Source organism: Asparagus officinalis, chromosome 3 (genome assembly GCF_001876935.1).
Source record: "Asparagus officinalis chromosome 3, Aspof.V1, whole genome shotgun sequence".
In the NCBI taxonomy this organism is placed as follows: Eukaryota; Viridiplantae; Streptophyta; class Magnoliopsida; order Asparagales; family Asparagaceae; genus Asparagus; species Asparagus officinalis.
Genome location: NC_033796.1, coordinates 110,457,087 through 110,468,280, shown reverse-complemented (window position 1 = coordinate 110,468,280; position 11,194 = coordinate 110,457,087). Strand labels below are relative to the sequence as shown.

The 11,194-nt window shown below is 38.0% G+C and overlaps 1 protein-coding gene across 1 annotated transcript in view; it reads right to left on the bottom strand.

Moving 5' to 3' along the window:
- LOC109835741 (putative clathrin assembly protein At5g35200) overlaps positions 1-294 on the bottom strand; it is an 8,267-nt gene extending 7,973 nt beyond the window's left edge. The window contains exon 1 of the mRNA XM_020403752.1: positions 159-294. The gene's annotated coding sequence lies outside the window, so the exon portion shown is untranslated. The remainder of the gene's footprint in view (positions 1-158) is intronic.

The window sequence follows — 11,194 nt, the reverse complement described above, 5'->3', positions numbered from 1 at the left end:
ATAAAACAAACCCAATTTCAACCCGAGGCCATATAATCAAAGAGCAATCATCAGATCCATTAATTCTTGCTGTCTGATTCATTACACACGAAACCCAATTCACTAAACAAAGATTCTTCAGCTAATAAGTTTACCGATAACAGAGACAGAGAACTTACCAGATCAAATTGGAGGCTTGAAGAGAGAGAAAATGGAGAGAGAGAGAGAGAGAGAGAGAGAGAGACTAAATACCAGACGGAGGAATAAAAATGGAGCGGTCGAAGACTTTTCTGAGCATTTTATGAGTAATCAGCAGAGAAGAACAGTTACGGTGCTCCGCCGGAGCAGGATAAAGGGTTCGAAGAAGGAAGGTGGAAATAGAGTGAATTTTGTCTCTTTACCCTCCTAATCCTGTTCTTTCCTATTTATTTCCCGCCATTTTTAACTCCACATAAATTCGGTTTTTGACCCAGAAATTAAACCAGCTACCAGCCATACGCTTTGGGTCAAAAAAGACCGCCGACAAATACTTTGAATTTCTCCCTCTTAGATTCTAGAAGCTATTCTTCTTCTTTTTTCTTGTAGGGTTTTTTTTTATATTAATCCCTTTAATATTTAGTTATTGAGCCCCAATGCACAAACCTCATTCCAAAATTAGTCCCTTGAAACATATTGGAGGACCCTTTACCAATTTCTAGAATATGAGAGACTAATATAAAATTGTTAATTAGTTATGGGGATGTTGGGGGAAAAAACCATTATTTTCCTTTTTATTAAATTGTATTTGATTATTTTTGAAGAATATATAATATGATAATAGTTTGAGCGGCGCTTTCACTTTCAAACGTAGAAGAAGAGATTGGGTGGGTGGTGACAGCTGGACTCATTTTCTCAGGATTATTAAATGCCCCTGTTGCAGCAGCTAATCACGGGAGTGCCCCTAGTTCTTAGCAATTTTGGTTGTGATTTGATGTTTTTGCATGTGTAAGTACACGTCTAACTGAAAATTATGCTAATGTAATTGCTTAATTGTGTACCACGTGTAGGGTTAATTGCACAAAACCCCATGAAGCTTAGAGGTTTTGCTTACGATGTTTCCAGCTCCCTGAAGTCTTTCTATATATCTTACAAAGCATTCCTAAACATTGGAGTACATCACAAAATCGTCAGAAGTTTAAAATTTTGTTAACAAACTGTCTATCTATATTTGCCAAATAACTAACGTCCTTGAGAGGAATAAAAGACCCTGAATTTACTTATTTGATATTAATAAACAACTTAACCCCCTGCCCCATCTTCAATCGAAAGTTTTTTTCTTTTTTCCTTCTCTTAGTGACATTTTAATTACTTGCCAATTATTGATATGCGCCTGTTGAGGAAAGCTACATTAGAGTGTTTGTGGGATGCTCCAAGTTCAGAGGATTCTGTAAAATAAAGAGCTTCAAGCTTAAGACATTATGTTATCAGAGCAAGTGCAACAATCTCCTAGTAGGAAGCTCTTGTTGGAGTGCTCTCAAGCATGGGGCGCACTTAGGAGCTTCCTACTAGAATAAATATTCCAACAAACTCCCAATTAGAATCTTAAATATTATTTAAAAGTTCATTCTTCCACCTCTAAAATTTTATAAATATATTTTAAAATAATAAATCTAATAAAAAAATATTTTTTAGTGGGCCCCCACCCCTTAGGAGCTCTCAAGTGCTCCACAAATTTATGGAGCTCTTAGGAGCTTCATGGTGGACCCCACCGTCAACTAGGACTTAGGAGCCTCCTTGGGAGTTTGTTGGAGCATGTTGGGAGGTTTTCCTTGCCACATCACTCTTAGGAGCCTCCTTGAGAAGCTGATGTACTTGCTCTCACAAATGGATCTGTAAGGGATCTATATGCAACTAGACTATAGTAAATTGGACCTGTCTGCGATTAACCCAATATTCAAATAGGCGCGAGTGACGCCTCAACAATTTCGCGGAAGGGCAACCTCGTAATAATGTGAGGATCAAGGGGCAAAAAATTATTGGAGTGGGCAGCGTTACGTTTGGGATGGTGGATGAAAGTGCCAGGTGGGAATAGCTACTGTTAGGTTGGCAGCAAATCCCTCACGCTGCTTCAGTCTCCAAATTTATTTTTTAATAAAACCATAATAATTTATTATTAATTCTTCCAACAAACACCAATAATGCTAGTATAATAATATTAAGTAGGATGGGAGCTAGAATTAGGCCTCAAAAGCATTGCCTGCCTTTAGAACTGTGTACAGCTTAATCAATGCTAGATTAGCTCACATGGCAAATGTCTTTTACTTGATTGATGCCCTTTTTAGAGAATTTTCTTTTTGCCATCTATACAACTTTGGAAAATGACAGGGGCACACCCCCGATCACAACTCCAACCACACCCTCTCTCATTTGCTACAGTGCATCTGGCCTCACATGGGATTTTAAAATTTTAAAATCCCATGAGAGTTGATTATGTATGTGAGGTTGAGAGATTAAGAGGCGAGAGTTGAGTGGTTCCTCTTGTAGTTCTCCCTAATACATAGTGAATTTCTTATATATGTTGCCTCGTGGACGTAAGTCGAAGTTGGTCGACCGAACCACGTAAATCTCGGTGTTCTTTCTTCTTGATTGCGGTTGGTTTATATCTTATTGATTGTTGGCTAGCTTCCGAGTTGCGGAAATCGTAGTAGGCGGGGAGACTAAAATTCCCCAACCATGCTAAAGGATCACGTCACTGTGCTAAAGCTTCAAATTCATGAGAGGATGTGAGGGTTATAATTTTATAGTGTTAACGGTCCAAACAAAAGAATTTTTTTTTTTTTTTTGAGATATATAATTCATGAACAATAAGGAAATCAAATTCAAGAAGTTTGGGAGACAAAATAATATCTTTGATCATGATCACTCGAAACTTTGAATACTCTCTCTTTTTATGTTTTTGGTAGATTCAACAAAAACCCTCATAAATTTTCAAAAATTCCCCGCGAATTACCTATGGTGCCAAACTGTCAATGATATAATTAGACGTTTTATAATTTTGGCTGGGTGGGAAATAAGTTATTGTTCATCCATTAAAAGTTTTTAAAGCAAGCGACACATTGAATCATTGATCTCAAAATGCACATAATTTTCTCCTTTTCTCCTTTTATGCCCACTTGAATGAGGGCATAAGACATTGGAATTTTGGAACGATGATAAACTCGAATCAAATATTTGGAGACTGTAGGACTATCACATCACTGAAAAAAAAAATCTTGTTCATGTCCTACGTTATTCCAAGTCTCTGCTCCTTGCTATTTTGATGACGCTTGCAGAGAAAAAATGAGTTTTTTTTTTTTAATTTCACATACATTTGATTAATTAGCAAACATTTTCTGAAGTTTAGTATATACTTTGTTCAGTAACTATGATCATTTGATATCTACTAAAAGTAACAATAATAAAAGGATATCATTATCTACTCATTTTACTCCATACATTGTCGGTGAATAATAATAATAATAACAACGACGACACATCAGTCTTTTCCTTCTAGCCGTTCATATTGCGAGAGTCGCAGTCAAAATATATGTCATAGACAGGGACGGATCCAGGATTTCAGTTCTTAGGAGGGGTGGGGCGCATACAAAAGATAGACGAAAAAAAATTTTAATGTAATTTTATTCACAAGAGATACACCACAACCTAAACAAAACGAGTAGAACAATCAACGTCAATATCTCCAAAATATTTCAAAAGAAGAAGATAAAAATTATGTAGAATGAATATATTTTAATTTTTAAGGGAAGAGATTTTATAGAAATCACTCTATTTTTTTTTCCATGAGGGGGTGGCTCTCTTGGACTGTATATAGACCTGCCACTGGTCATAGACTTATATGACTAGTGTGGCCAACAGAAATAAAACAGGACAAGGACAAACGTTGAATGAAATAGAATAAACATTTATGAAATTTAAGAAATATGGCTCTCATCTATACCTAATTACTTCGTAAATTTAAAAAAAAAGAAATATGGCTCTCATCTATACCTAATTTACTTCGTAAATTTTTTTTTAAAAGAGTTTGGTGTGATGATGTAAGGTTATTTGACTTCCCTCTTAACTACTATGCATTGGCCCTTGCTGTCAATTAGTCCAAATTTTACAGTAGGTACTAATTTTGTAAAACCATGATGCTAGAAATGCAGCCAAAAAACGTACAAGTTGCTTGAATATCACGTCTAAATGTATCATATTTTTCATGCTAATAATATTATTAATAATGAAAGCTGAATTGCTTACTTTTTTTTTGATCGAAAAACAGGGGCTATAACCCCGTTCATTAAAATCCAAAAGCACAAAAGATTGTTAATTACAAAAGCTTAGACACAAGTAGTGTCTAAAAGGTTGTAATATAGAAAGATAGAATTTCTACTAGTATTGATGTATAACTTTCTTCTTCCAAAGATCCATGAAGATGAAGAGAGGGCCTTGCCGTCATTCACCGTTAACACAGATTTTAGGAAGAACCAAAGCCAGCCATACATGTGCATAGTAGAAATTAAACTTTCTATGAAACAACAAGAAAAACTTAAAAGATAAGGATATCTTAAAAGATATTTACATAAGATAGAAACCAAAAAATGATGATCCAGAGAAATGTCTTCTGCCTTCAAACACTTGCTCGGGAAAGTGGAAAATTATCCAACCTGGCAGACAATTCCCTAGCCGCAGCACCTTTCCCATTACCTGACCATTCATATAAGCCATATATTGTATTATTAACAATCTTCTTGTAGGAGAAACAAGATTTATCAAATAATGTTTTATTCCTACTGATCCAAATGTTCCAGCAGATATATGAGATAAAGCTACGCCAAATATAACCAGCACCTCCTCGAAGCTTACTAACAACAAGTAATAAATCTGAAAAAGATGATGGCCATATGAAAGGAAGATAGTAGCTTTTAAAATGAGACCAGAGATGGGATGTTATTGTGCATGAGAAAAACAAATGATCCCTGGTTTCTGGTTCTGAACTACAGAAGATACACATTGAATCTCCTATCCAACCCTTTGACAGAAGATTATCTTTAGTATGAAGTTTGTTACTGCATAGGAGCCAGATAAAGAAACTGATTCTAGATGGGGTTTTGGTCTTCCAAGTAACTTTAAAATGAGGTGATAGGATACCTCTTTGGTTAAGAAACTGATAGAAGGACTTGACTGTGAAAATACTAGAGCTTGTAAGCAGCCATCTAGGATTATCTGGTGAAGAAGAAATTTGAAACCCCCTTAAAAGCTTCATTAGATTTTCTTTTTCCATTTGAGGAGAGGAAGAATTGCTTACTTATAAACAATTTAAAGAAAAAAGCCAAAGGATCTTATTGTAATACTAGAAGATATAATTTTCAACCTCCATCACAATTTAGAGTTCTGATGTAGTAAATACGATTTAAGTAAGATATCAAAGTGATTTGATCCTAGTTCAAATCCTACCGCATATGCATTTAAATTGCACTTGAAACTGTTGTGTAAATAACCTAAAGGATTTGACCGATGAAATCGTGCTCAATATACAATGACATACTAAGAGTGTGTTTGGTAAATCCTAAAAATAGGCCGGGGTGTGTTTGTTAACTCCTCAAAATAGAGCCAGATCTAGACTCGGTCTCATTTTGAGCAAATTTGTGTTTGGGTAAAACTGGGCCAACATTAGGCCAATTTTACCAAGGCCAAATTAGGTCCTTAAAAGTAGTTTTGTTGTGGACCATCTCCCCTTGATTTAAAACAAAACCAGTTTAGTTGAAAATAAGGTCAAGGCCACCATGACACCTTTTAGGGTGTTTGCCAAACACATTTAGGTTTGAACCTGGCCACATTTTGAGTAAAAATTTCTATTTGGATAAAACTAGGCAGCCAAGTCCGACCCAGATTTTCTAAAGTCAAAATTGGCCTTTAAATTGTTTTTATTTTGGAACACATTCCCTTTGGTCCAAAATTAATTTTGTTTTTCTAAAAAAAGGCCAGGATTAGTCCTGGCCTAATTGTAGGGTGCTGCTAGACACACGTGTTTGGCAATTCGTCAAAATGGGGTTATGTTCAAACCTAGTCTCATTTTGGGGAAAATTATGTTTGGATAAAACTTGATTAAGTTTAGCCCAGATTTATAAGGCCAAATTTGGTCTTTAACTGGTTTTGTTAAAAACAAATTTAGGGCTAGTCATAGCGCAATTTTGGGCTAGTCATAGCGCAATTTTAGGATAGTTGCCAAACACTTTAATTAGAGTGGGAAATTATAACCATTATAACCACGAGTCTTAATCACACTTGTAAAGTATAAGATCAGTACTCAAAAAAGTGTAGATGCGTTAAGCCAATGCATTATACCAAAATGCAACATGGGACTAAAAGAACCTTCCTCAGACAAATGTTTCAATGAGATTGAAAGTATGAACTTATTCCAGCACTTTTTTCTCTTTATTATCCTCCCACTCACATCAGTCTGTTGTTTACAGCTCTAAAATAATATGTTAAAGCGAAGCATTGAAGATCACATTGCATAAATGAATCTACCTTCCTCTCTTCTCTTATGTATAAATAAAGGAAAGGCCAAACGTGATGCTGGAAAATATTACAAAATACATAATGAAAGCAAACACAATAAAAAGTTGGGCTTTGTGGCCACTAACATCGAAAGAGACTTCATTAAACGAAAGCACCCAATAACCATAGAACTTTAGAACACACAAGCTAAAACAAAATTACTGTAAAAAGAACATCAACACAATGAAATCTGCAGGGGTTAATTGCTGATACAACCCCTGTATTAGGTATGTTTGCTACTTATTACCGAAAAACTATTTTATTAGTGTATACACCTCCTAATTGTACTGTAATGCGGTCTATACAGCACAAATAATTTAGTCTCTCCTAAATAAAAAACTTTGGGAGTTATTTAATCTCCTCCTGCCAGCACCTTCGGCCATGCTCTCTCTTTTCAACCAACACTTTTGGCCACACTTTCCCCTAACTAGCATCCCAGGCCACGCTTTCTCCCTAGCCAGCACTCTCGGCCATTCTTTCCTCTGCCAACTGTAGAATTGGAGGAGAAGGCGACGGAGCTCAGGAGAATTGAAGCAGAAAACGTTTTGGATGCTTCACGATCGACCGCAGCGCCTTCACGGTCGACCGCGAGTGGCGCTGCGGTCGACTGCGAACGTGCACGAACACAGGAAAGTCTCTGGACTTTTTGCAGTCGACCGCGAGTGGCGCGGGGGTCTACCGCGAGACCCTGTAGTGCATTTTTTATTTCTATCGTTTGCCACGGTTGACCGTGACTAGCGCGACGGTCGACCGGGATGCGGTTTTGGGCCTGGGCTTGGTTTCCTGCACTGTTTGGGTTTTCTATTTGATATAAATAGAAACACGATTTGTTTAAGGTTTCTAATTTGTTCAAATTGTCAGAATTGGATTTTTGGGTAGCATTGAGGGGAGATTTTGAGCACAGAAAAGTGAGTGTTTTTTGAGCAATTTGTTTGAGGGTTTTGTGAGAGATTTAAGAGTTTAGTTTGAGAGATTATTTGTGAGCTTTTGAGTGATCTTGTAATCTCAGTTTGTATTCTCTCTTTCTCTAGTGAAAACACATCCCCTTCTTGCCCCGTGGACATAGGCAATTTGTCGAACCACGTTAAACTTTTGTGTTTGAGTTTGTGTCATTATTAGTTGATTCGTGTGCTTTTCTCTCGGTAAATTTGTGAATCCTCAGTGCACACGCCCCGTCCCAACAAGTGGTATCAGAGCCCGGGCTACGATTGGGCTATTTAGAGGAGTAGATCGCTTTGGAAGCTCGTCTAGGATCTCAGTTGGAGTTAAAGGTGAGATCTTTTTGGTAAAAATTCTATCTTTTCTCAGTTTGGATCTATTCTTCAGTTTGTTCCGCATTGGTTGTTGGTGTGTTGAGGAAGATGACTGGGAAAGAAGGTACTTCAGGTATTGAGGGTGGTACTTCTGACGTGAAGACCATTCAAAATTTGAATAACCACTCTACGAAGATAGATATTGAGAAGTTTAATGGCACAGACAATTTTGGATTACGAAGATGTGAGGTTTTGGATGCTCTGAACGCGCAAAATTTAGAAGATACTTTGGAATTGGATGGCAAGCCAGATGATATTGAAGAGAATGTTTGGAAGAAGATGAATAGAACAGCATGTGGTGTGATTAGATATTGTTTGACTCAAGATTTAAAATATGATGTGATGAATGAGACTTCGGCTAAGAAGATTTGAAAGACCCTTGAGAGTAATTATTTGACCAAGAGTGTGGAAAATCGCTTGCATTAGAAGAGAAGGCTTTATCGCTTCCAATTGAAGAAGGGAACCTCCATTAGTGACCACATGAACCACTACACGAAGTTTCTTACGGATTTGACGAATGTGGATGTTATAATAGAGGATGAGGACAAAGCTTTGTTATTGTTGAGTTCCTTACCAGATAAGGAATATGAGACATTTGTTCTTATCCTAATTAATGGGCAGGCGTCCCTTTCGTATAGTGAGGTCACCGTTGTACTTATGAATTATCAGCTTCGCAAGAAAGATAAGGAGTCTACAAGTGACAAAACAGCAAAGACATTGATCGCAAGAGGGAAGAATCCAAACCGGAAGAATAAGAAATCATAGTCTAGAGTAGGGCATCCTACAGTTGGCAAAGATCAGTGTGTTTGGTGTAAAGAGACTGGTCATTAGAAGAAAGATTGTCCAAAGCTCAGTGAATGGATAAAGAACAAGCAGAAGGAAAAGGGAAAGCAACCATCATCAGAAGCAAACATCGTCATATCGGATGATAATATTTCTGACGCATCTGTTTATTCACTTTCTATCAGTCTCATAGTTAGCTATTCGAAGGAATCTAGTGGATGTTGGATAGTGGTGCAAACTATCATGTGTGTTCTAAGAGGGAATGGTTCTCCAGTTTTGAGAAGCTGGATAGTAATGTGGTATACATGGGAGATAACCTTGCATGTCAGATCCTTAGGATAGGTAAAGTTTACATCAAGATGTTTGATGGGATGATTAGAGAGTTACATGGTGTGAGATATGTTCCTTCTTTGAGGAAGAACTTGATCTCAAGTGGAGCTTTAGTTGGCAAGGGTCTGAAAGTTCGTATTGAGGACATGATTCTCGAGATTTGGAAGACTCTTTGATTGTGATGAAGGGCGTCAAGAAAAATAACCTGTACTATTTGATTGAGAATACGGTGACAGGTGGAGAGCTGGCGACTTCATTGATTCGACTAGACTGCGACATTTGAGGCTTGGTCATTCTAGTATTGATTTGGAGATGGGTGCATCGACCTGCAGTTTGAAGTCCAGTGAATATTTTGATGTGAGCAAGAAGACCAAGGTGAATTTTGGTACCTCTATTCACCTCACGAAGGGTCTTTTCGATGGAGTTCATATGGGCATTTGGGGGCCTTTCAAGGAGGCATCATTGGGAGGTAATAGATGTTTGGTTTTCTTTGTTGGTGGTTGTTCTAGACATATTTGGGTTGTAACCAAATCCCGATTAGATAAATTCCTAGAAGTCTCCAACAGTTTGAAGAAGTGTGAGATAGACAGAAAGGTGAAGGTACTTCATTCTATTTTTGATGGGAGGTACAAGAGGAACCTGTTTTTGCATTTGAGCCGAGCTCACAGCATTTTGAGACACTTTGATGAAAAAGAAATCTTGGGACAACGAGATGAGATAGCAGATTTGGTAAGCTATTCCTTGCTGGAGGAGGATCGATGTTTGATGTCGAGCATTCATTCTAGTGTTGAGGCTTCGACATATTTGGGTCATCTTAGTCATGAGTTGTCGACTGTTGCGATTGGAGGTAAAACTCCATTGGATGTTTGGTTTGGTAGTTTCACTTCGGTTGAGGCTTCGATGAGGGAGCCAATTGACTCTCAGCAGGTGGAGAGTTTTGAACAGACCTTAGATGTATTACAGTAGGTGGAGGATGATGCTACTTCACGTTGGGTGGAGATTACTCCACATACTCCAGATCATTCTGTATCGTTTGGGATTCCAGCTAATGTAACACAGTTAGGGGATCATTTGGATTTGGATACAGATGATGAGTTGGTTGATTTGAGTACAGTGAGTGTTATCATCTGCAGATTTGTCATGCATCGTTCATGTTATGAGCACTTGGGTGCAAGGTCTTGGAAGAAGACATTTGGTGAAGGTCATGAAATTGGTGAAGGATTGAAGATTCTTCTAGTTGATTGAGGTCGTTTATGACCATTTGGGGAACTACGTGAAGGATTGATTCTTTGGGCAAAAGGATACGTAGGCAGTCAGTTTTGATGCAGCCGATTTGATAGGTTGATACCAATGTTTTGGAGTTTGTTCACATTCTCATTTGGGTCTTGCCTTGTTGTGGATGGAGTCCGTTGTCATGATTTTGTTTCACTTCATACTGGACGTAACAAGTGAGACATTTAATTTTGTTGGTGTCGGCTCAGTTTTGGGCAAACTTCACCGAGGTGGAGAATTATAGAATTGGAGGCGAAGGCAATGAAACTCAGGAAATTGAAGCAGAAAACGTTTTGGATACTTCACGGTCGACCGTAAGTGGCGCTACGGTTGACCGCGAACGTGCACGAACACAAGAAAGTCTCTGTACTTTTTGCTGTCGACCGCGAGTGGTGCGACGGTCGACCGCGAGACCCTGTAGTGCATTTTTTTTATTTCTGTCGTTTGCCACGGTCAACCGTGGTCGACCGCGATGAGGTTTTGGGCCTGAGCTTGGTTTCCTGCACCGTTTAGGTTTTCTATTTGATATAAATAGAAACACGATTTGTTTAGAATTTCTAATCTGTTCTAATTGTCAGAATTGGATTTTGGGGGTAGCATTAAGGGGAGATTTTGAGCACAGAAAAGAGAGTGTTTTCTGAGCAATTTGTTTGAGAGTTTTGTGAGAGATTTGAGAGTTTAGTTTGAGAGATTATTTGTGAGATTTTGAGTGATCTTGTAATCTCAGTTTGTATTCTCTCTTTTTCTATAGTGAAAACCCTTCTCCTTCTTGCCCCGTGGACGTAGTTAATTTGCCGAACCACGTTAAACTTTTGTGTTTGAGTTTGTGCCATTATTAGTTGATTCGTGTGCTTCTCTCTCGGTAAATTTGTGAATCCTCAGTACACGCGCCCCGCCCCAACACCAACACCTCCTGCCACACTTCCCTAAGCCAG